Source organism: Bombina bombina, chromosome 8, assembly GCF_027579735.1.
Source record: "Bombina bombina isolate aBomBom1 chromosome 8, aBomBom1.pri, whole genome shotgun sequence".
Taxonomy (NCBI): Eukaryota; Metazoa; Chordata; class Amphibia; order Anura; family Bombinatoridae; genus Bombina; species Bombina bombina.
The window spans coordinates 238,684,694-238,710,380 of NC_069506.1; the positions used below are offsets into that span (position 1 = coordinate 238,684,694).

The 25,687-nt window shown below is 39.0% G+C and overlaps 1 long non-coding RNA gene across 1 annotated transcript in view; it reads right to left on the minus strand.

Annotated features, from left to right (window-relative positions):
- The window catches only part of LOC128639072 (uncharacterized), a 211,332-nt gene extending 186,004 nt beyond the window's left edge, over positions 1 to 25,328 (minus strand). The window contains exons 1-2 of the long non-coding RNA XR_008399138.1: positions 25,072 to 25,328; positions 23,051 to 23,107 (exon numbers count right to left, since the gene is read on the minus strand). This is a non-coding gene — a long non-coding RNA (uncharacterized LOC128639072). The remainder of the gene's footprint in view (positions 1 to 23,050; positions 23,108 to 25,071) is intronic.
- Between the last annotated feature and the right edge of the window lie 359 nt (positions 25,329 to 25,687).

The following is a 25,687-nucleotide window of genomic DNA, read 5'->3' on the forward strand; positions in this document are numbered from 1 at the left end:
TGTCCTTGCAAAGAAAGGTGGCTATATTGGTCACTGATTTGTTTTTGTTTTGTTTTTGAATGTCAGAAATGTATATTTGTGAATGTTGAGATGTTATATTGGTTTCACTGGTAAAAATAAATAATTGAAATGGGTATATATTTGTTTTTTGTTAAGTTGCCTAATAATTATGCACAGTAATAGTCACCTGCACACAGAGATATCCCCCTAAAATAGCTATAACTAAAAACAAACTAAAAACTACTTCCAAAACTATTCAGCTTTGATATTAATGAGTTTTTTGGGTTCATTGAGAACATGGTTGTTGTTCAATAATAAAATTAATCCTCAAAAATACAACTTGCCTAATAATTCTGCACTCCCTGTAGAATTGAATATAAACTATGTAATAGCAGTAAACAAATTAAAGTTAAATATCTGCAGATATAGTTGTTAAAACAGGAATATTTAATATACTGAAATATTGTATACATTTTCATAGGTATAATATGACCCATAATATAGTTTCCCATCTTTTTTAGAATACATTACTTTACTAAAGATTAGGATCTTTAGGGACAACAATAATATATATATATATATATTTATAACTAACTTGTTGTTAACATTCATTTCATGTATTGACTATATTTTTAAAGTATCATAGAATACATTTCATAACATTATGTGATTTAATTTGAGGATTATGTTTTAAAATACCAAAGAAATACTGTATAATATACAATATTAAGGTAGCGCCACACAGCAATGAATATAGATAATAAAACACCACATACAATACAGTGTAGTAATTGATAAGCAGTTCAAAAAATTATCCAAAAAATAAACAATCAATCGGACAATTTGAAAGATCAGAGAATCATATGATATAGTCCCCTATAAAAAGTCATTCCAAAATTTGAAAAAGAAACATAAAGTTCAAACTTCCCTTTTAAAGAGTCCTTGTCTGAATACGTGTGTTTGCGGTGCAGCTCCCTTCCAATCACTGGTGTGATCTCCGTGAAGTGTGGATATGTAAGCAAAGAATCTGTAGAAACAGAAAGGGGGATGGAGCGCAACCAAGGGAAGACACACTGATCTAAGTGCAGATTAAAAACACCTTTTCACTTTAATCAAAACAGTAAAAACATCAGGATGTACACTTACAAACTTCACCCTCAAACATATTATATTATGTTTTATTGTTTTCTATCTTGATATTTATGTTTTTATTTTTGATGTGTTTTGCTAGCTATGTTTCATATTTTTATATGTGGATATATGTTTATAGCCATTATAGAAGTCTTATGGCTTGTTTTTAAAATTGATACTCCTGCATATGCAAAATACGTTCCTTTAATGTTCTATGTATAATGTGTATATTCTGTTCAGGTCCGTCACCAGTTACCATGTATGGAGGGTGTGTCACCTAAGGGAAGCCACCATTGGCTATTAAATGTTTCAGTACTCCACATATAAGATACGTCAGCAGAGTAGATGGGCATTGCCTCTGACGAAGCTGGGAGGAGCCCAGCGAAACGCGTAAGGCCACGCCCATCTCTTTGACGGAGGATCAGGTTAGCATTGTGTGCAGCGGCGTTTCCTTCAGCCGGCTACAATTATAGGACCGCGCTGCCACTGTATCTACCGCCTCCCAACGTTTACAGTTTGTTACCCTGAGTTGTATCACGGCCCTACCTGTATCTGCACTGTGATATTGGAGCTTTGAATTTCAGTGCTATTTATAAGTTATAAAGGGACATTCTTACCCCGGACAGTTATACATTCACAGTGGGCTCAGTGGAACTCTCGTAGTGGGATACAAACACTTTTGACCACACAGTATCCAGTTTATCCGTGTTTTGGACAACTTATACAGAGTGTCAGCACATACCTCATATGTTTGAGGGTGAAGTTTGTAAGTGTACATCCTGATGTTTTTACTGTTTTGATTAAAGTGAAAAGGTGTTTTTAATCTGCACTTAGATCAGTGTGTCTTCCCTTGGTTGCGCTCCATCCCCCTTTCTGTTTCTACAGATTCTTTGCCTATGTTTTAAAATACATGAATAATTTAAAAAATGTTAATACACATATTTTTTGACAAAAGACTTTACGTTACAATCTGCCTTAGAAACGTGGTTCTAAGTATCGAAGTCAAGTACAAACAAACACATTGTTATCAGGTGTTTAACAAAGGAGGCCCATTGATATCTGATTAAGGAATGCCAAAAAGAATAAAAGGATCAGTGAATGATCCACTAATCAGATTGCTTGAGAAAGGCTGTGTTCTACAGCTGAAACGCGTAGCAAAGTAACCCTGAAGTGAGACATAATACTACCTGAACCAGGAAGCTCAAGAGACCAGTACATACCCCTAGGAAGTCACGAGACTGGAGCGAGTGTTGTGGAAGCTAGACGCCTTCACATCGTTCGCATTTGGCGGATGAAGAGGTCAGGTCAGGGGTCTATTATGGCCTAGGCCAACAAGGCCGGTGCCTAGGGCAGCAGATTTGGGAGGGGCAGCACATCTGCCCTATCCTCTCTCTAAAAGCCAGCACACAGTGCAATGAGCGATAAAGTGCAGACCTTTACAGAGAAGACAAGGCACGTGTACTGACTAAGGTCGCTCTTCACAGGCAGTGCTCCTTTAGACCGTTGCTTTATTTAGAGAGGCTGGCATTTTTGCAATGGAAGCGTTCTTGGTGAGAAACTTGCCCGGGGATATGCTTACAAGGTGAGGCTGGAGGAGAAGACCTTGTGCTGATATGTTGCCTTCCCTTATCAGCTGTGGTGGGTCTGTGAGCACAGTGCTTATTGCAGGTCTTAGTAACTAACAGACTGGATGCTTCTGTGCACTGCTTAGATCAGCTTGTGTTATCTAATCATGAACTCTCAATGCTAATGTACGTTAGTTACTAATAGCTAGCTTTCTCTGCATTCATGAACCCACGGGGTAAGTAGTAAATGGACACTTAATCAGTTTCATTACTTGAATGATGGTAATTACTGTATGTTGTTGCATGTGAAGGGCAGTGATTGTTTCAAAGTGTATTCTTCTTTCCCTCTCTCCTTTCTTTTCCTTTCTCCCTCCCTCAACCCCCTCCCTTCTTTCCCTTTGTCCCTCCCTTCCTCAACTCCCTTCATCCCTCAACTCAATCCCTACCTCCCTCCCTTCTTTCCCTCCCTCCCTTCTCTCAACTCCCTCCCTTGCTCCCTTTTTTTACTTCTTTCTTTCCATCCCTTCTTCCCCTCCCAATTTTCTCATCTCCCTCCCCACTTTTTTCTTCTCTCTCTTCCTTCTTTCCTTTCCCTCCCTTTTCTCCCTCCCCTTCTTTTCTCTCCCTTCTCTCAGGGAGAAAATGGTATGAGATGCAAGTGTTTTCTAGTCTATTTTCTTTTGAATTGTTATGAAAAAAAAAAACAATTTTACACACTGACCCCAAAAATATATTAAAGGGACAGTCTACACCAGAATTTTTATTGTTTTAAAAGATAGATAATACCTTTATTACCCATTTCCCAGTTTTGCATAACCAACACAGTTATAATAATATACTTTTAACCTCTGTGATTATCTTGTATCTAAGCCTCTGCAAACTGCCCCTTTATTTCAGTTCTTTTGACAGACTTGCAGTCTAGCCAATCAGTGCCTGCTCCCAGATAACTTCTCGTGCACGAGCACAGTGTTATCTATATGAAATACGTGAACTAACACCCTCTAGTGGTGAAAAACTGTTAAAATGCAATCTGAAAGAGGTGGGCTTCAAGGTCTAAGAAATTAGCATATGAATCTCCTAGGTTAAGCTTTCAACTAAGAATACCAAGAGAACAAAGCAAAATTGGTGATAAAAGTAAATTGGAAAATTGTTTAAAATTGCATGCTCTATCTGAATCATGAAAGTTTATTTTGGCCTAGACTGTCCCTTTAAGGGGAAAAAAGGCGTAAGACCTTTTTTTGGGGGGCAGCAGAATTATGAGTGCCTAGGGCAGCACAAAACCTAAATACTCCACTGGGTCAGGTACAAGAGGGTCTGAGCGCAAGTAAAACGATAGACCGGTAATTATAAATCAACTTTGGCCAAACGTATTTTAACTTACTACTGAGACAAAGAGGGTCCTCTTTTGTTTTTAAGAATTGTCTGAGAAAAAGTTTTTAAGAATTGTCTGAGAAACTTTTTGGGAAACACCTAAATGGATCTATGATAAAAGTGAAACAGAATTGTGCACAAATACATTGTTTGTTTTGTAAAAATACAGCGTTTGTTTGTAACAACACAATTTTATTTAGGTTGTAACAATTAATGGTAGATTTGCTTAATATATATCAAACTTTGATTTATTTGACTATAAGTATCACATTGCTATGATTTTAAATGCATAAATAACTTTTTACAATTTTTTTTATCAAGTAAAGGACTATTATTACATAAATTTAGTGTGGATTAATATTATTGTCACTTTATAAATTTACTTTGTGAAAGGATGAATTAAGAGGTTATGTTTTATTTGTTATTCATTGCATGTTTGATTTGCAACATTACTACATATTTGCAATATCATTATAGTATACACATATGTTGAGTTTTTAGACTTTACCTAGGTGTAAGAGGCGCACTAAAAAAAAAAATCCTTATTTTTTCTACCCACATACTGCCTAGAGCAGATTGTGCAGTAAATCAGGTATACAACAAATTTTACTGGTGCAATAGACACAGCCCTTTGTCTCGTATTCCTCCGAGTGGTCAGCAGAGTAGAACTTGTCTGCAACATTTACATGATCACATAAGCCGCAAGACCTTTTGCCGCATCTATAGGTGCCTTTATTGCATACCCAAGAGCTAGCTGAGCTGTTCTTTCTCAGGAGGCTAGGAGACAAGAGATTGCCCAGAGACAGATTATTTTTGTATACACATTTTCATCCCTTTTCTATATACGATCTCAGGTTACTAACTTTAATTAAAATGGGTAGATTTTTCTTGATTATGGAGCATACTTCCCTATACTGGTTCAAGAATGCTGTCACAAAAATGGGTTCATTTTTGTTCTGCTCTGCTGTTTCTAGACGTTTTACTTGTTTACTTTTAAATAGGGAATTTCGGTCCATTTTCTGGACCTTGGCAAAGGCACCTAGCACAAGCTGCTTGGGGAGCCCCTTTGTTGTCTAGTAAGCTCTCCACTCTCTCTCAGGAAATCCCCCTCCAGGGTACAGTTCCGCTTTATGCGCATAAATTGGACCTTCAAAATTCCCCCCAAACACATGCTTGAGGTTATTGCTCTTTGCCATATAGATATAGGGGCCGATTTATCAAATGGCGGGAGGACATGATTCACTGTAGCATATCATATCCACCCGGCATCGTTAAATGCCGACAACATGTTGCCATTTAACATTGCACAAGCATTTCTGGTGAAATGTTTGTGTAATGCCGCACCCTGCACATTCGTGGCCAATCTGCCACTAGCAGGGGGTGTTAATCATCCTGATCATATCTGATCAGGATGATTGCAGTCCGCCACCTAAAAGGTGGCAGATGAGTTAAGGAACAGTGATCTTATGACCGCTGCTTCTTAACTTATGTTTCCATGGGGGCCGATTTAAGAATCTGCGAATGCAGCAGTTTCCATCCGAGCCTTTAGGCTCACCGTAAACAAAAGTTAAGAAGCAGCGGTTGTTAAACCGCTGCTACTTAACTCGTCCGCCACCTCTGATTGGCCGTGAATGTGCAGGGGGCGGCATTGCACAAGTATTTCACAAAAAATGCTTGTGCATTGATAAATGGTGACAGCCTACGCTGTCTGCATTTATCAATTTTGGCCTGACATGATCCGCTACAGCAGATCATTTCCGCCCGACACTTGATAAATCGTCCCCATGGCAGCTGAATTATCATTGTGCAGTTGGACATGATCAGCAGTAGCGTATCATGTCTGCCGCATATCGATAAATGCCAAAAGCATACGCAGTCAGCATTTATCATTGTTTAAGCATTTCTAGTGAAATGCTTGTACATTGCTGCCCCCTGCACATTCGCAGCCAATCAGTCCGCTAACAGGGGTTGTCAATCATCCCGATCATATCCTCAGAGGTGGCGGACGAGTTAAGGAGCAACAGTCTTATAACCACTGCCTCTTATCTCCTGATTCCGGCGAGCCATTGGCGGGTTAATAAATCAACCCCCCAGGGGCCGATTTAACATTGTGTGGGCTGACATGATTTGCTGTAGCACATCAGTAAATGCCAACAGCCTATGCTGTCTGCATTTACCATTGCACAAGCATTTCTCATGAAATGCTTGTGCAATACTGCCCCCTGCAGATACACAGACAATCGCCCGCTAGCAGAGGTTGTCAATCATCCCAATCGTATCTGATCAGGATGATTGCTGTCCACCGCCTCAGAGGTGATGGATGAGTTAAGGAGCAGCGGTCTTGTTTCCAGCAATCCTGAAGGCTCACGCGGAAACTGCTGCATTCACAGCATAATAAATTGGACCCATAGGGGCTAATTTATCATGTGTCTGTCGTACATGATCCGCTGTAGCGATCATGTCTGCCAGACATCGATAAATGCCGACAGCATTCATTATTGCACAAACATTCCTTTTGAAATGCTTGCGCAATGCCGCCCCCTGCAGATTCACGGCCAATCGGCCGCTAGCAGGGGTGTCAATCAACCCGATCGTATGCGATTGGGTAGATTGCTGTCCACCGCCTCAGAGGTGGCGGACGAGTTAAATAGCAGGGGTCTTAAGATCACTGCGTCTTAACTTACGTTATATTAATCAGCTGTATATAGCAGCATTCAGGGCATAATAAATCGGCCCCATAGGGACCAATTTATCAATGTCTGTCCGACATGATACGCTGTAGTGTACCATGTCTGACAGACATCGCTGAATGCCGACAGCATAAGCTGTCGGCATTTAACATTGCATAGGCAGTTCACCAGAACTGCTTGTGCAATGCCGCCCCTGCAGATTCGCGGCCAATCGGAGCTTAATAATTGGGCCCCATTATCTCAACTTCCCTTGAAGAAAGAAACATTCATATTCCATTCAATCAAAACCAAACTGTCAGGCTGTAATGAAATGATCTAACTGTTCAGTAGTTACTCAGTTGTGGTGAAGAGATGTCCACAGCTGCTTCCTTTATCTGTGGTTTATCATGTTGCTTGAAGTTTCTAAAAATACAGCTGCTTTTTAACTGTTTTTTAATGTTATTTACAGTGATCTTCGAAAAGATAACATTTTTTGTGAATTTTAGACCATAACAATGTTAAAGGGATATAAAACAGTCTGTTTCATTGTTGTACAAAAAAGCACTAAGCAATGGTTTAAAATGAAAATAAATTATTGTGATCTTAGTCATCATTTTAAAAGACTTTTCCATTTGACTTCTTTTTTTTTTAAAGGGACATAAAAGCCCACATTTGTTCTTTCATTATTCAGATAGAGAATACACTTTATTAAAAAAGTTTCCAATACTCTTCTATTATCAAATTTGCTTTGTTTGCATGTTATTCTTTGTTGAAGATATATCTATACAGGGAGTGCAGAATTATTAGGCAAGTTGTGTTTTTGAGGATTCATTTTATTATTGAACAACAACCATGTTCTCAATGAACCCAAAAAACTCATTAATATCAAAGCTGAATAGTTTTGGAAGTAGTTTTTAGTTTGTTTTTAGTTATAGCTATTTTAGGGGGATATCTGTGTGTGCAGGTGACTATTACTGTGCATAATTATTAGGCAACTTAACAAAAAACAAATATATACCCATTTCAATTATTTATTTTTACCAGTGAAACCAATATAACATCTCAACATTCACAAATATACATTTCTGACATTCAAAAACAAAACAAAAACAAATCAGTGACCAATATAGCCACCTTTCTTTGCAAGGACACTCAAAAGCCTGCCATCCATGGATTCTGTCAGTGTTTTGATCTGTTCACCATCAACATTGCGTGCAGCAGCAACCACAGCCTCCCAGACACTGTTCAGAGAGGTGTACTGTTTTCCCTCCTTGTAAATCTCACATTTGATGATGGACCACAGGTTCTCAATGGGGTTCAGATCAGGTGAACAAGGAGGCCATGTCATTAGATTTTCTTCTTTTATACCCTTTCTTGCCAGCCACGCTGTGGAGGACTTGGACGCGTGTGATGGAGCATTGTCCTGCATGAAAATCATGTTTTTCTTGAAGGATGCAGACTTCTTCCTGTACCACTGCTTGAAGAAGGTGTCTTCCAGAAACTGGCAGTAGGACTGGGAGTTGAGCTTGACTCCATCCTCAACCCGAAAAGGCCCCACAAGCTCATCTTTGATGATACCAGCCCAAACCAGTACTCCACCTCCACCTTGCTGGCGTCTGAGTCGGACTGGAGCTCTCTGCCCTTTACCAATCCAGCCACGGGCCCATCCATCTGGCCCATCAAGACTCACTCTCATTTCATCAGTCCATAAAACCTTAGAAAAATCAGTCTTGAGATATTTCTTGGCCCAGTCTTGACGTTTCAGCTTGTGTGTCTTGTTCAGTGGTGGTCGTCTTTCAGCCTTTCTTACCTTGGCCATGTCTCTGAGTATTGCACACCTTGTGCTTTTGGGCACTCCAGTGATGTTGCAGCTCTGAAATATGGCCAAACTGGTGGCAAGTGGCATCTTGGCAGCTGCACGCTTGACTTTTCTCAGTTCATGGGCAGTTATTTTGCGCCTTGGTTTTTCCACACGCTTCTTGCAACCCTGTTGACTATTTTGAATGAAACGCTTGATTGTTCGATGATCACGCTTCAGAAGCTTTGCAATTTTAAGAGTGCTGCATCCCTCTGCAAGATATCTCACTATTTTTGACTTTTCTGAGCCTGTCAAGTCCTTCTTTTGACCCATTTTGCCAAAGGAAAGGAAGTTGCCTAATAATTATGCACACCTGATATAGGGTGTTGATGTCATTAGACCACACCCCTTCTCATTACAGAGATGCACATCACCTAATATGCTTAATTGGTAGTAGGCTTTCGAGCCTATACAGCTTGGAGTAAGACAACATGCATAAAGAGGATGATGTGGTCAAAATACTCATTTGCCTAATAATTCTGCACTCCCTGTATTGGTAGTGTTCACATGTTTGGGGCACTACATGACAGGATATAGTGCTGACATCTAATGTGCAACATTGTTACAAAACTGCTGCCATATAGTGCTGCAGACTCATGCACACTTCTGGACTTACCCTACTGCTTTTCAACAAAGGATAACACAAAAAATAAGACAGTTTGATAAAGGAAGTATATTGGAAATTTTTTTAAAACGGTATGTTCTATCTGAATCATAAAAGTAGAATAATGCGGTTTTATGTCCCTTTAGCTTCATTTGTGCAGGAGCCATTAGTTTCTGTCAGAGCACCACAAGGGGGCTGTGGTCAAGGCTGGCCTTAGGGTTTGGTGGCGAGGCGGCCACCTCGGGCCCTGCACTTAGGGGGCCTGCCACACCACCGGTGCAATAAAAAAAATTGCATTTTTTTTGACACCATTGTTTTTTTTTTAAATTGACGCCGCACAGTCACTGTCAGGATTCAGGAGCGGAGCGGTGAGCTGTGGGACTCCGGTGGGAGGAGCATAGCAGAGCTGAGAGAGTGGGGAGAGAGTGGGATGGGAGCCGAGTGTGGGACTGTCGGACCGAGGAGGAGTAGAGGGCCAGGGCTGGCTGGCTGTGAATTCATCATGATCATCATTCCATCATGAATCATAGTAAGCAGCTCAGCTGCAGAGCTCCATGGGGGCAGCATTTTATTGCAGGGTGCTGGGGGCAATTGAAGGGGGCTGGGGCATAATTTTATTGCAGGTGGATTAATTTTATTGCTGGTGGGCTTGGGACATCATATTTTTGTTGGAGGCATCATATTTTTGTTAGGGGCATCATTTTATTGCAGGGGAGATGGGGCATAAATTTATTGCTGGGGCATCATTTTTGTGCTGGGGGCATCATTTTTTGCAGGGAGGCAGGGGGCATATCTTTATTGCAGGGGGCATCATTTTATTACAGGGGGACTGGGCATCATTTTATTTCAGGGGGTCTTCATTTTATTGCGGGGGGCATCATTTATTGCAGTGGGGCTGGGGCATCATTTTATTGCAGGGGGGCTGGGGTCTTCAATTTATTGCTGGGGCATCATTTATTTCAGGGGGGCTGGGGGCATCATATTTTGGTTGGCATCATATTATTGCAGGGGCATCATTTTATTGCAGGGGAGCTGGGGCATGGGGATAATTGTATTGCTGGGGACATCTCTTTTTTTGCAGGGGGGCTGGGGGCATCATTTTATTGCAGGGGGCATCACTTTATTATGGGGGACTGGGCATCATTTTATTGCTGCAGGGGGGGCTTCATTTTATTGCTGGGGGCATATTGCAGTTGGGCTGGAGGCATCATATATTGCAGTGGGGCTGGGGCATCATTTTATTGCAGGGGGATTCATTTTATTGCTGGGGGGCTTGGGACATTAAATTTTTGTTGGGGGCATCATTTTATTGCAGGGGGGCATCATTTTATTGCAGTGGAGATGGGGCATAATTTTATTGCTGGGGCATCATTTTTGCAGGGGGACAGGTGGCATATTTTTATTGCAGGGGCATCATTTTATTACAGGGGGACTGGGCATCATTTTATTTCAGGGGCTTCATTTCATTGCTGGGGGCATCATTTATTGCAGGGGGCTGGGGGCATCATTTTATTACGGGGGGACTGGGAATCATTTTATTGCTGCAGGGGGGCTTCTTTTTATTGCTGGGGGCATATTGCAGGGGGGCTGGGGGCATCATTTATTGCAGTGGGGCTGGGGCATCATTTTATTGCAGGGGGGCCCGCCACACCACCAGTGCAATAAAAAAAATTGCACAGTCACTGTCAGGATTCAGGAGCGGAGCAGTGAGCTGTGGGACTCCAGTGGGAGGAGTGTAGGAGGAGCACAGCAGAGTTGAGAGAGTGTGGAGAGAGTGGGATGGGAGCCGAGTGTGGGACTGTCAGACCGAGGAGGAGTAGAGGGCCAGGGCTGACTGGCTGTGAATTCATCATGATCATCATCCCATCATAAATCATAGTAAGCAGCTCTGCTGCAGAGCTCCATGGGGGCAGCATTTTATTGCAGGGTGCTGGGGGCAATTGAAGGGGGCTGGGGCATCATTTTATTGCAGGCGGATTCATTTTATTGCTGGGGCTTGGGACATCATATTTTTGTTGGAGACATCATATTTTAGTTAGGGGCATCATTTTCTTGCAGGGGAGATGGGGCATAAATTTATTGCTGGGGCATCATTTTTGTGCTGGGGGCATCATTTTTTGCAGGGGGCAGGGGGCATATCTTTATTGCAGGGGGCATCATTTTATTACAGGGGGACTGTGCATCATTTTATTTCAGGGGGGCTTAAATTTATTACTGGGGGCATCATTTATTGCAGGGGGGCTGGGGGCATCATATTTTTCTTGGCATCATATTATTGCAGGGGCATCATTTTATTGCAAGGGAGCTGGGGCATGGGGATAATTGTATTGCTGGGGGCCTCTCTTTTTTTGCAGGGGGGGCTGGGGGCATCATTTTATTGCAGGGGGCATCATTTTATTATGGGGGACTGGGCATCATTTTATTGCTGCAGGGGGGCTTCATTTTTATTGCTGGGGGCATATTGCAGGGGGATTCATTTTATTGCTGGGGGGCTTGGGACATCATATTTTTGTTGGGGGCATCATTTTATTGCAGGGGAGATGGGGCATAATTTTATTGCTGGGGCATTATTTTTGTGCTGGGTGCATCATTTTTTTCAGGGGGGCAGGGGGCATATTTTTATTGAAGGGGGCATCATTTTATTACAGGGGGACTGGGCATCATTTTATTTCAGGGGGCTTCATTTTATTGCTGGGGGCATCATTTATTGCAGTGGGGCTGGGGGCATCATATTTTTGTTGGCATCATATTATTGCAGGGGCATCATTTTATTGCAGGGGAGCTGGGGCATGGGGATAATTGTATTGCTGGGGGCATCGTTTTTTTGCAGGGGACATCATTTTATTGCAGTGGGGCTGGGGCATCATTTTATTGCAGGGGGACTGGGGTCTTAATTTTATTGCTGGGGGCATCATTTCTTGCAGGGGGTCTGGGACATAATTGTATTGCTGGGGCATCATTTTTTTGCAGGGGTGCTAGGGGTATAATTTTATTGCAGGGGGAATCATTTTATTACAGAGGGACTGGGCATCATTTTATTGCAAGGGGGCTTCATTTTATTGCTGGGGGGCTTCATTTTATTGCTGGGGACATCATTTATTGCAGTGGAGCTGGGGACATCATTTATTGCAGGGGGGCTGGGGCTTAATTTTATTGCAGGGGGGCTTGGGGCAACATAATTTTGTTGGGGGCATCATTTTATTGCAGGTTAGCTGGGCCATCATTTTATTGCTGGGGCATCATTTTATTGCAATAAATAACAAGATAATGAAGATGGTAGTTTTTGCAACTCACAATGTGTGATTTTCCCAGTAATCACACTTAAAAATATTCAAATACCAAATATTTTATTACATCAGAATATATATTGAATATACTGCAATATGTGTATGTACTGGATGTTATGAATTTTTATATATTAATTTTAATCAATTAAGGTGCACCTTAGGAATTTAGTATATATAAGTTTTTATGTGTGTTTGTATAAATTCTATAAATAAACTATTAATAATTCAAATCATATTACATCTTAAGTAAATTTAATTAACAATTATTAAGTAGAGCTCTTTATGCGCACTCAGAGATTTGATCATTTTATTGCAGTGGGGATGGGGCATCATTTTATTGCAGTAAGGATGGGGCATCATTTTATTGTAGGGGGACTGGGCATCATTTTATTGCAGGGGGCTGGGGGCTTAATTTTATTGCTGGGGGCATCATTGCAGTGGGGCTGGGGGAATCATTTATTGCAGGGGGTCTGGGGCATCATTTTTATCCAGGGGGGCATAATTTTTTTGCAGGGTGGCCGGGGGCTGCAGGGGGACTGGGCTTCATTTTATTGCTGGGGGCTTCATTTTATTGCTGGGGGCTTAATTTTATTGCAGGGGGCTGGGGGCAATTGAAAGGGTCTGGGGCATAATTTTATTGCAGGGGAATTCATTTTATTGCTGGGGAGGCTGGGGACATCATTTTATTGCTGGCGGCATCATATTTTTGTTGGGGGCATCATTTTATTGCAGGGGACTGGGCATCATTTTATTGCTGGGGGACTTCCTTTATTGCTGGGGCATCATTTATTGCAGTGCGGCGGGGGCATCATTTTTTGCAGACTGTGGGGCTGTGGCATCATTTTATTGCAGTGGGGCTGGGGGCTTTATTTTATTGCAGGGGGACTGGGGGCTTTATTTTATTGCTGGGGGCTTCATTTTATTCCTGGTTGCATCATTTATTTTATTGTGTGTGGCCGGGCTTTGTGTGTGGTGTGTTGGCTGTGTGTGTGGTGTGTAGGCTATGTGTGTGTGTACACCTGTGTATGTGTCTGAGTGTGTGGATGTATGTGTATATAAGTATCTCTGTGTGGTACAGTGCATTGCCCCATTTCTTTTAATTACTTTTTGTTCTGGGTAGAGGCCCCGCGCTGTCAATCTGTCTAGGGACCTGCATTTACTAGGGCCGGACCTGGCGTCTCTGTAATGTTCTTGTTATCATAAGAAAACACATAAAAATAAGGCCCATACCCAGTTCAACTCAAATGTTCCTAATTGTCAGCATAATTCTTCATTATATACATAAACAGTTGTTCCAATAGTACAAATGGTATATTGCAATATAAACAATGTTATAGTGCTCCACATTAGTAGATTTATGTTTTTTTTATATATATATATATATCAAATGTTGTGCATTACCTTAAATAATTTTTCTTCTATTTTTTTTTTTTCATTTTAAAAGCTGGGGGGCAGAGATTGGGTGGGGTTGTGGGTGGAGATTGGGTGGGGTTGGGGCGGGGAGAAAGGGGGCCCCATTTTGTTATCCTGCCTTGGGCCCTGCAATGGCTAGGGCCGGCTCTGGCTGTGGTCTCTACAGGAAATCAAAGGAGTTGCTCAGTAGATGACTTCTTGATACAAAATCATGTGACAGAATAAAAACTACGATGTACAAGTACCATATGTTCACATATCTATACAATAATCACGTTTGTAGCACGTTACAAAAAAATAAAAAATAAAAAAACATAATCCCTATGAAAATACCCCCCCCCCCCTTTTAAGGGCAATGCCCATACAAATGCCCCTTTAGGGGCAATGGGTAGTTTAGTTTTTTTTTAGTGTTAGGCTCTTTATTTTGGGGGGTTTGGTGGGTGGGGTTTTTACTGTTAGGGGGTAATTGGTAATTTGTTTAGGTAAAATAGCTGTTTAACTTAGGGCAATGCCAAACAAGAGCCCTTAATGGCTATTGGTAGTTTAGTATTAGATTAGGGGGTGTTTTTATTTTTGGGGGGCTTTTTTTATAGAGGTATTAATTTAGGTTAAATTTTTTTATTTTGGATTATTTATTTTATTTTGGATAGTCTAGTAGATAGATAAATACATAGATAGACATTCAGACAGACATTCTATAAATCCAAGAAAGAAAGAAAAGTTTGTTTAAATGTACTTTGAGTACAACATTCTCCATACTTAAGTGTACATATTTATTAAGTGGTAAAGAGCAAAACACTCAGGGCTAGATTACAAGTGGTGCGCTCAGGGCTAGATTACAAGTGGCACGCTGGTTTGAACTTTTGCTCAAGTACTAACACTACCAGAAGAAAAGTTTATATTTAAAAATAAAACTTTGGAATGTGAAATATGCGTTAGTCACACTTGGGGTTTTGTGCTGTAGTTCTGGTGGTGTTTGGTTAGCGAACAAAGAAACATAGGCCCAGATTACAAGTTTTGTGTAGAGGCTGTGCGGTGCTAACGAGCAGTTTTCCCTCACCGCTCACTTACATGCAGCGCTGGTATTACAAGTTTTCAGGAACCCGTTGTTAAAAGACAAGAAGTGAGCGTTGAGCAAAATTTTGCTCATTACCACACTACAATACCAGCGCTGCTTAAGTCAGCGGTGATCTGGTGTAACGTGCTCGTGCATGATTTTCCCATAGGAATCAACAGGGAGAGCCGGCTGAAACACCTGCAAAAAAGCAGTGTAAACTCCTTAACGCAACCCCATTGATTCCTATGGGGAAATAAAATTTATGTCTACACCTAACACCCTAACATGAACCCTGAGTCTAAACACCCCTAATCTTACACTTATTAACACCTAATCTGCTGCCCCCGACATCGCCGACACCTACATTATAATTATTAACCCCTAATCTGCCACTCCGGACACCGCCTCCACCTACATTATACTTATTAACCCATAATCTGCTGCCCCCAACATCGCCAACACCTACCTTATATTTATTAACCCCTAATCTGCCGCCCCCATGTCGCCGCCACCTACCTACACTTATTAACCCCTAATCTGCCACCCCAACATCGCAGCCACTATATTAAGTTATTAACCCCTAAACCTAAGTCTAACCCTAAACCTAACACCCCCTAACTTAAATATAATTTAAATAAATCGAAATAAATATTCCTATCATTAACTAAATTATTCCTAGTTAAAATAAAGACAAATTTACCTGTAAAATAAAACCTAACCTAAGTTACACTAACACCTAACACTACACTATTATTAAATAAATTAACTAAATTAAATACAATTACCTAAATTAAATTACGAGGCATTACCCTAAAGTAATCAGCTCTTTTACCTGTAAAATTTTTTACAAACAACCCCCCCAACAGTAAAACCCACCACCCACACAACCAACCCCCAAATAAAATACTAGCTAAAAAACCTAAGCTCCCCATTGCCCTGAAAAGGGCATTTGGATGGTCATTGCCCTTAAAAGGGCAGTTAGCTCTTTTGCAAGCACAAACCCCTAATCTAAAAAATAAACCCACCCAATACACCCTTAAAAAAACCTAACACTAACCCCCTGAGGATCGACTTACCGGGAGACGTCTTCATCCAAGCCGGGCAAAGTGGTCCTCCAGACGGGCAGAAGTCTTCATCCAAGCCGGGCAGAAGTGGTCTTCCAGACGGGCAGAAGTCTTCATCCAGACGGCATCTTCTATATTCATCAATCCGGCGTGGAGGGGGTCCATCTTCAAGACATCCGATGCGGAGCATCCTCTTCATCCGACGACTAACACAGAATGAAGGTACCTTTAAGTGACGTCATCCAAGATGGCGTCTCTTAGATTCCGATTGGCTGATAGAATTCTATCAGCTAATTGGAATTAAGGTAGAAAAAAATCCTATTGGCTGATGCAATCAGCCAATAGGATTGAAGTTCAATCCTATTGGCTGATCCAATCAGCCAATAGGATTGAGCTTGCATTCTATTGGCTGATCCATGTAGCTGGACAGGCTGAGTGGTCACACACTAGTGGACAATGGGACTACCAATCCAGCATGAGAGGTCCACCATCTGCTTCCCTTGGGAGTGCTCCACAATCTGCTTCCCTTGGGAGAGATCCACCATCCACTTCCCTTGGGAGAGCTCCACCATCCTCAGATGAGCATATAGCTGAGGTTGTCCCTGAAGCACCTGCAGCTGAGGTTGGCCCTGAAGCAGATGCAGCTGAGGTTGGCCCTGAAGCATATGCAGCTGAGGTTGGCCCTGAAGCAGATGCAGCTGAGGTTGGCCCTGAAGCAGATGCAGCTGAAGTTGGCCATGATGCACCAGCAGATAGAGCAGAACCTGCACCTACAATCACTGCTGCTCAAGAGCCTTTTGATCCACTGTATTCTCCCCTGGGAGAGGAATACATTTCACTACAGAGGAGGCTGATAACAAGCTGTGAAAGCATTCAAAGAGGCCAACAGAGGTTTCATAGGAGCCAAGAGAGGCTACTCAAGTGTAGCATCAAGCTGCAGAGGGACATTGCAGCCTCATTAAATGGAATTGTCCAAAATCAGTCTCAAATGATGAGAATCCAGTCTGATATGCAGATACAGATGGACAACAGATGGCGGGAACAAAACCAACTATTGGGTGTGTTGGTGGAGCACTTCACACACCAGCAGGACACTGCCTCCAGCCTTTCATCTGTGGCCAGCACTCCAGCAGAATCCTCTGAAGCTTCCCAAACCAAGAGAACCAGGAAATCCACTCCAGTCACCTCTGCCCCCTCATCCAAGAAGCCAAAAAATAAATAAATATTCTTATAGTTCACCATAAATCTTGTCCTCTGTTTTTTATCATATAATTGTCATCCACATCCATGTAAGGGGTGTTTTAGTACACTAATATTGTTAAAACATATAATAAGGCCTGTGTGGAAATGGCCCAAAAAATGTAATATTATCCTATTTCTAACATATTCTTGTACTATAACTCCCATCCACAATAGTTGTTTCTGAAGGGTACATATAGTAATATTCACTTGTAAGATGTAAATCAATGTATCTCACATCCAATATACATTGACCCATTGGTATATATAGTAGTTATGTTACTGATAGGGTGGGCATTATCAGGTGTTTTAAGTATGCATGTGAGAGGTTGTGGTGTGTGTGATTGGTTTAACACAATTGCAAAGAGGCAGCCTTCAAGAAGGTGTTATAAATGATCATATGAGCCATCCTAGGGTTTGCTTTCAACTAAGAATACCAAGAGAACAAAGCAAGTGTTCAAATTAAATCTGAAAGTAGTTATAAATAACATGCCCTATTTGAAACAAGAAGGTTTTCTTTGGAGTTGACTGTCCCTTTATATATTTTGGCATCAGTGCCAAACTGTGTTAGCATTAGAATAAATTACACTCCAGTGGGTTCTAAAGAGATGAAGGTAATACAATTTATAGTAAATAAGCAAGTATATGTCCCCAATGTGATAAAGTACCTACAAGCTCAATCCATTTGACTATTTCAAATACACAAATTAACCTTAAAAAGCAATATCATAGTATACTGTCCCTTTAACCTTGATATGCTGCTTAAATGTATGTGTTTGTTAAGGCTTCCAGGGAGTTACGTTGGTTTTTTAGTCAGTGCAAGGGCTCCTGCAATTTGTGGCGAGATGAGAATGGAGTAGATTTTCTGAAATCTGCGCGCGTAAGTACTTACGCTGTATATTGGATACCAAACTGCGCGTGATTTGTATGTCAGTCTATGGGTAAAAATAATACGTGCGAAGGCAGAAATATACACGCGTAACTTCTAGGTTACGCCGTATATAGTCTACCAAACCCGCGCAAAATTTGGCGTTGCCGGCTTTTGCGGGCGATGCTGCATATCGGATCGGGCCCATGGAATACAAATTGTGATGTTGGTATGCAATGCACTAAATAATCTATTATTATAATTATACCTTCTGACAAGTAGAGAAGTTTCTAGGGTACTATAAGCAGTAAACCCTGTCCTCTAGTAACTTTAAAGAATGATAAGATTAAATCATGTTTTAAGATACGCATCTCTCAAAATAATTTATGTTTATTTAATGAAATCTCCTTTTATGTACCTGTTCTTCAATACGCAATGACAATCTCAATTTCGATACAATAATGTTGGTTTTTTTTTGTTTATGTTATACTTTGTAATCATATTCAATTCACAAAACAAACTCATCCTACTTGGTATGAAATATACTGAGCTCAGCATATTTAGCTGAGTCTAATTAAATATATTCTGTAAACGATGTGGCAAAATGTCTTAGACATTGTTAGATATCAACATTTGTATGCAGAACACAGAACATGATGTAATGCCGACATCCTGTTAGATAAAAACATTTGCAGATAACAGAGAGCCACAACCCCCCCCCCCCACACACACACACATGCACAGTGCCCTACTTCTTCATCCATTGACCTTAAAGGGACACAAAACACATTTTTTTTTTACATTGGTGAACCAATAATACAAGGCATACATACGCAGCTACCAATTAGCAGCTCCTTAGCCTATCTAGATATTCTTCTCAACAAAGGATACCAAGAGAACAAAACAAATAAGATAATAGAAATAAATTTGAAAGTTGTTAAAAGTGCATGCTTTCTCTGAATCAAGAAAGAAAAAAAAATGGGCTTGATGTCCCTATAACTTGTAACAGGCTTTCATTAACCCTGTGATACACCTGTGCTTGTAAATGTAATTTTTAGTTAACAATGCATAACTTTGCAAATAAACTTTGTTTATAGCATGCTTGTCTCAGTAAAAGCTGCTATGTAATGTTAGATTGCAAATTAATATTGCTATTTCACTTGATAAATATGACAACAGTAAGAAATACATTCTTTCAGAAAGACACTTATAACTTACTATAAATGTTAGATTTCTTTTAAATCTATCATGTACAGCTTCTATACATAAAGACTGTACCTTGCTATAAAAGCCTGTTCACATAAATTGTGAAAAATATAATCTTTAATATGCTTATTTTGCAATATATGTATGATTATATTCAAATATATGTACAATGTGTACAATGTATAACTGAATACTTTTATATGTTTAAACAAAAGTCTTTTACAATATAAAAGGTTTTTATTATCTGTCTGCTAACATACTAAACAACTAACTAGTTCTAACATAAGATGTTATGTGATTTAAAATGGAGGTTTATTCAACCTTGAATTTATAGCTCTAAAATGGATGCTCCTTGCAATTTAAAGTGCGTATGTCTAAACTCTTGTATAACAGATTATCAAGGCCACATAGTTGAAGATAGAAAAAGCTAGACAAGTTTTGTTGATGTTAAAATGATGCTAAAAATACATATAAAAAGAAAACAATAAATGATGACGTCATCCAAATAAAAAACTATAAAAACACCTTGTTGTAAACATGAGGGAGGTGACTCTGACAGGATATTATAGAGCATTTCTAAGGATAAGATTTGGTTGCAAAGAAGTCATTTCGAGTGGTATGTAACAATTGTTATTGAAAGCAAGTTTAAACTAATAGTCTTAACTCTGTGTGTATATTGGATTTAAATGAATTTAATTTTATATTACTTCTGTAAGCTGATTTTTCTGTATAATAAAAATTTATTTTTAAACAATGTTATCTACTCAAGTACCATTTCTTTATTGTACTCAAAACTTTATTTGTAAGAAATGAGACATGTTTCACTGATATAACATTTAAAGTTCAGTGCTTGGAATTTATATTTCAATATAACTGTGCTTTAAGACCTTATAAGTAAATTAGGTGTGAACCACTACAATTGGCGTCCCTGGGTGTTTTGAGAGATAATATATGTTTTATAATAATTATTATAATTTTACCTGGGTCCCCTTACACGTAAGGGTAGGTACTAAAATATCATGGCTAATCAGGATTTGCAGAATCTTTTAAAACTCAATTATGTGTTTAAAATGCAGAATGGTAGAGTCATTGGAAATTATGAGGTTATTGCTTTGGAGATACAGTTCTGGTTTAATTCATTTAAACTTTGCTAATGCTGCTGGAGTAGTTTTGCAACAACCTATATATCACACTATAGATGCAGATTTTGATCCTGCAACAAATAGAAATACAAATGTTTTTTTATGATGGTATAGTAGAGATTTTAGGCAGACCTCCTGTTATTGCTAAAGGAATACAAAGACATTGCCCTAAAGGCTTTAGCCTGAATTGAGATCTGGGGTGCTCCTAGATCTAGTTAGTACAGTCCAGTAAAGGGAAAATAAATAATACCAGCTGCAGAATATGAGCAAGCTGAGAGGGAAAACCTTTTTAATGTGATACAATTTTTAGGTTATATGTAAGCTCAGGTTTTAAATAGTGAAAATGTCTGGAGTGTCCGGCATATAGCAAGTTTTTTTTTTTTTTTTTTTTTGATGAAGCTGCAGGAATTCCTAAATGAAATATAAAAACAACAATTGGAGTGATGCCACGCAATCAAGGAGGACATAGCTTTGTGGTTAAATGACAGAGTTCATGCATTAGCTGGAGTTTATCCAACTTATTATCTTCCACAAAATAGAACATTAGTTAATGCTATTTTATTCTCTGGTTTGTGTGTTTTTATATTTGAGGCAAGGAAGTGGAATTCAGTGATTTATGCATATCATGTAAAGACACAAGGTAAAGATACTTTGGCTTCACTTGCTGATATTTTAGGAATGATGAATATAAATAGTGGCATTGTAGCAGCATATTTATTAGAGCTGAGATTTACAATTAAAATAATCACGACATGGTTGTTTAAAGCCAAATGTTAAAGGACAAGGCTTAATTTTGGATATAGAGAGACAAATACTCTCTGTACCTATAGCAGAGAGACCTAAATAAATGCCTGATATATATTAAGACATACTTATACACTTGTAGGTAAGGACCTGACTGGAGATGCACTAGTAACTTCAAATAGCAGAGAAAAGGAAGGAGAAAAGATTTTCCAGCAAAAGAATAACAGAGCTCAGTTTGTAAAAAAAAAAAAAAAAAGAATGCAAGAGAACAATATCCACAGAAACATACTAAATTTAACCCTCCACTACCTTACTCCCAAGCACCTCCATCTTACACCAATGAAAATCAGTTTATAACTATTTAGAGCAAATCTTCAGATTTGCCTTATGAGGAATTTCCTCGCAGGACATTGAGACCATTTAAAAAAAAAAAAAGGCTCCAGATCGGTATGGATTTGGAGATGGTAGTGTAAGATATAGAGGAAAAGGTACAGTCGTCAGGATAGATATCAGGAGCGTGTGATTCGTTCTACTGAAAGGGGTGAAATTTCAGTTACCCCAGCTAATACTAAAAAAGTAGGGCAAATAGAGAAATCACTACCAGACATCCCAGAAGAGTCTGAAGGTGAATGAAGTAAATTAACAGTAGAATATGGGGGAGAGACATATGAGGGGTATTTAGATACACAAGCATAAATATCTTTAGTACAATCAAATATTTTAAAAGAAGATGTATTAGGCAATATAACTATATGGACTTTAAAAGGAGAAGGTACTTATCCCTCATGTAATACACAGGTAAAAATAAATGGTAAAAGAGTGCACTTAGAATTAGTTCAGCATCCTAAGCTTGATTCTGATTTTCTTATAGCTTATAAGGATGTAGCACATTTTATTTCATTGCAGCAGGAAGACGAACTTCCTTTAACTACTAGAGTTGATGTAGCAGCATTTATGAAAATGCAATTAGATCATACTGCAGTATCTGATGTTAGAAACTTAGATTTTTACTTAAAGAAAAATGTTAATATAATTCAGAAGTGGGAAAATCGGGTTAGACATTGTAAAGGAATCAATCATCATATTGCTACAGGCACAGTAGTTCCTAAGAAACAGGCACAGTATAAAATCAATGGTGTCGCCATTCCCTATATACAGAAAGTCATTGATGATTTACTTAAACAAGGAGTACTAAAAGAACAGTACAGTCAAATGAACTCAGCAGTCTACCTTGTTCCCAAACCGGATGGTTCTTGGTTAATGGTATTAGACTATAGAGAAGCTAACAGAGTTACACCAAGGGTGGCAACACAAAATACACATGCACCTTCTATTATACACAATTTGCGAAGGAAAACTTTTAAGACAAAGTTAGACTTGGCAAATGGATTTTGGATTCATCCTATTACTCCAGATAGTTACTGGATAAGAGGTTTTACTTGGAGAGGCAAAACTTTGGTATTTACCTGATTACCTCAGGGATTTTTGAATTCGAGTGCGTTATTTACTTCAGATGTAGTAAATTTATTATCTAAATTTCCAGAAGTGGAGGTGTATGTGGATGACATATTTTTCACATGATAGTGAGGAGTAACACATAGCAGTGTTGGATCATGTTTTGACTATATTATATGCTGCAGGTTATGTAGTATCTCTTAAGAAATCTCAAATTGCAGGACATACTGTTACTTTCTTGGGATTTGACATTTCTGAAAGGGGGAGAGGATTATCTGATAATTATAAAGACATAATAGCAGCTTTAACACATCCACATTCTCTAAAACAATTAAATAGTATAATTGGTTTACTTACTTATGCAATGTTTTTCATACCTGATTTCATTGTGTTAATTGCACCTCTGCATGCTGCAGTCTCAAGGGAGATAAAATCTAAAACAAAAAGTCCAAGGATACTTTTTAAGTGGACGACTCAGGAAGATGATGCACTAAATGCATTATTAGAGGCAGTAAATAGAACAGAGTATTTAGCTCAAAGAGATAGTACTAAGGATCTATTAGTTTACATAAATGTATCGCCAAATGCAAGCTATATAAGGTTATATAATGTAAATGAGACAATTCCAATAGCACTTCTATCTTATGTATATTCACAAACAGAGGTAAAGTTTACTATGATAGAGAAGCTTTTGGTAGCTGTTAATATAGCACTGTTAAAGTCAAGACAGATTGCACAGGGGAAATATATATATGTACATACATCAGTAGCCTCACTTGATAACTTACAAAAGCAGACTATACCAGACAAGAAAGCACTAAAGAATAGATGGATAAAATGGTTTTCTATTTTGGAAGACCCACAAATACATTTTATTCATGATAAGAATCTGACACCTCTAGATGATTTACCAGCTCCAAAGCAACCCTCAAGTTGGAATTTATAAACTTATCCAAATTATTACAATTCAGCTATATTTTACACTGATAGCTCTGCAATAATCTCTAGTAAAGAGAAAATAAATAAATCTGCTGGAGCAGGAATTGCAAAATATTCTCCCACTCTGACTTTATTGCGTTCATGGCAAATCCCTTTAAGGGATCATTCAGCTTAATTTGCAGAAATTTCTGCACTAGCATTTGCTATGAAGATATATTAGATAAAGGTCCAGTGTTAATTCTAACTGATTCTGCATACCTGGCAAGATCTGTATTCCAGGATTTACGAATCTGGAAATCTAATGGTTTTTTAACTGCAAAGAAAAACCATTAAAGCATATTGTCAAATGGAAAGCAATTGCTGCTTATTTGGATCTAAAGCCTGATATTGAAGTAGTACATGAACCAGCTCATAGAAAGCTAGGTTCTTCTTTGCATACAGAAGGCAATATATTTGCAGATACTCTTGCACAAGATGTAAGTAAAAATATATGCAGTAATTGCAATTAAAACTCGAATGACAGCAACCAGTAATCTTGACACAGAGTTAAATGCTTGCTTGGATAAAACCAGACCTAATCCACCTGGTTATCCTAAAAAATATCTTTATGAATTAAAAGACAAACATTGTATGGTTGAGATTGGAGACTAACAATTGATTATTCCCCCTGTCATAGACAGATGGAACATAACAGAGATGGCCTATTCTAGTATTGGACATCCTCATTTAGGGCGAGATAAAGTCTTATTTACCCTAAAGTCAAAATATTGGTGGCCTAATATGAAGGAAACGGTCATAAGAATTATAGGGAGTTGTAAAGCATGTCTCCTTGTTAATAATCCAAATCACTATAAACAACCATACATTGTTAAAGAAATTCATAATAAGCCATTTGATCTGATTTATTTAGATCACATAGGGCCTTTACCTACTTCACATGGGTATAAATATGTGTTAGTATATGTTGATGCTTGTACAAGGTTCATATGGTTATACCCTGTTAAAAGTGCCACGGCTAGTACCACGCTTGATAGTCTCAATTCCTTAGTAAGTATTGGTAAACCTAAAGCCCTACACTCAGATGCTGGACCAGCTTTAACATCTACTCAAGCACAAGAGTGGGCTAAGTCTTTTGATATAAAATGGGAAATCAGTTCACCTTATCATCCCCAAAGTAGTGGGGTTGTTGAAAGGAGAAATGCTGAGGTAAAACGACTGTTAACCAAGTTACTAACTAACCGCCCAAGAACAGTGGTATCCCCTGTTAACTTATGTACAAGTAGGTTTAAACAATATACCTTCTGTTATTTCTGGTAAAACACCTTATGAATTGTTATATGGTATACCTATGAATACAATGTTTAATACTGAGTACCTTTCTGCACCAGGGAGATTAGAGCAATTATCTATTTTACAAGAAATACGTGATCGTTTTGCACGACCTGCTTTTACACCTAACCTTTTATGAGCTTGGACACCACAGGTTGGTCAGTTTGTCCAGGAAAGAGTTCAAGCAGCAAAACCTTTATGGCCAAGGTGGAAACCTACAAAGGTAAAACATGTCATTAACCTAAGGACTTTGATTATAGAAGACAAACAAGGAAAAGACAGAATTGTCAGCATTGATAACTTAAAACCAGCTTCTAAATTTGAGTTAGAAGATGACAAACCCTCTGACTTACTCTCAGTGGGTTACTCTGAATGAAGCAAACCGGATTAATAATCAATTTCAAATGATGCAATTTTCTTCAAATCCAGAGACTATAGCACCTTTTATTATTATGATGTTGAAGAAGGTGATCAAATAACTGAAGTAGATTCATTTGATACACCAACACCAGTTACAAGATCTAATCCTGTTTTACCTATCATAAATACTATGCTATCAGCACGAACACTGATACAACTACAAGGACTGAAAATGTTAAAGAACTTGTTCAATTATAAAAACCTTAAAATATTGAGATATACAGTACTGATACTTTTTATACTTCACCTTATCTTGATATCAACCTGCATGGTAGTTTTTCGTCTACAGTGGAATAATCTTGCAAAGAGACCTGGAGCTGTTCTGG